Below are 1,185 nucleotides of genomic sequence, written 5' to 3' on the forward strand. Positions count from 1 at the left end.
TGCCTACTCTTTCTGGTCTCTCTGCAGCTTCTCTTTGTCCTTCTTTATTATTATTTTTTCTTTTTTCTCATTTTTTTTACTAGATATTTTCTTCATTTACATTTCAAATGCTATCCCGAAAGTCCCCTATACCTTCCCCCCGCCCTGCTCCACAACCCACCCACTCTTGTTTCCTGGCCCTGGCATTCCCCTGTACTGGGGAATATGATCTTCACAAGACCAAGAGCCTCTCCTCCCATTGATGGCCTACTAGGCCATCCTCTGCTACATATGCAACTAGAGACACAGTTCTGGGGTGTACTGGTTAGTTCATATTGTTGATCCTCCTATAGGGTAGCTGACACCTTTAGCTCCTTGGGTACTTTCTGTAGCTCCTTCTTTAGAAGCCCTGTGTTCCATCTAATAGATGACTGTGAGCATCCACTTCTGTATTTGCCAGGCACTGGCAGAGCCTCACAAGAGAGAGCTATTTCAGGGTCCTGTCAGCAAAATCTTGCTGGCATATGCAATAGTGTCTGGGTTTGGTGTTTATATATGGGATGGATTCCCGGGTGGAGCAGTCTCTGGGTGGTACTTCCTTCCATCTCAGCTCCAAACTTTGTCACTGTACCTCCTTCCATGGGTTTTTTCTTCCCCATTCTAAGAAGGAAGGAAGTATCCACTTGTTGGTCTTCCTTCTTGAGTTTCATGTGTTTTTCAAATTGTACCGTGGGTAGTCTAAGTTTCTGGGTTAATATCCACTTATCAGTGAATGCATATCGTGTGTGTTCTTTTGTAACTGGGTTATCTCACTCAGGATGATGCATTCTGCATATTGTTCTCTTAATTTCTAAGTTACTCTATTCTGCTTTCTCCTAATCTTGCTCTCACCTCTTGCTTTAATGTAAGAAGGCCAGGCAAAGTAATTGTTTCTACTCTTTTTGTGCATTTTTGAGGGGAATAGATCACATGGTTTTCTCAAGCATCTTTTTTTTTATTTAAAAACAAAATGTCAGTAATACTTCATACATAAATTCAAATAATAAATTGAATAAGAAGTTAAAAACAGAGATGTTTACACACATTTTGTTTTGCTTTTTTTAAAATTGGGCATTTTAATTATTTACTTTTCAAATGTTATCCCATTTCCTCCTTTCCCGTTTCCCCTCTGGAAACCTCCTATCCCATTCCCCCTTACCCTGCTTC

General features: G+C 40.4%; 1 pseudogene; it reads right to left on the reverse strand.

The window, feature by feature from the left end:
- The window catches only part of LOC110306400, a 6,651-nt pseudogene extending 5,723 nt beyond the window's left edge, over positions 1-928 (reverse strand).
- Positions 929-1,185: the final 257 nt, after the last annotated feature.

The sequence above is a fragment of the Mus caroli genome, chromosome 2 (assembly GCF_900094665.2).
Source record: "Mus caroli chromosome 2, CAROLI_EIJ_v1.1, whole genome shotgun sequence".
Taxonomy (NCBI): Eukaryota; Metazoa; Chordata; class Mammalia; order Rodentia; family Muridae; genus Mus; species Mus caroli.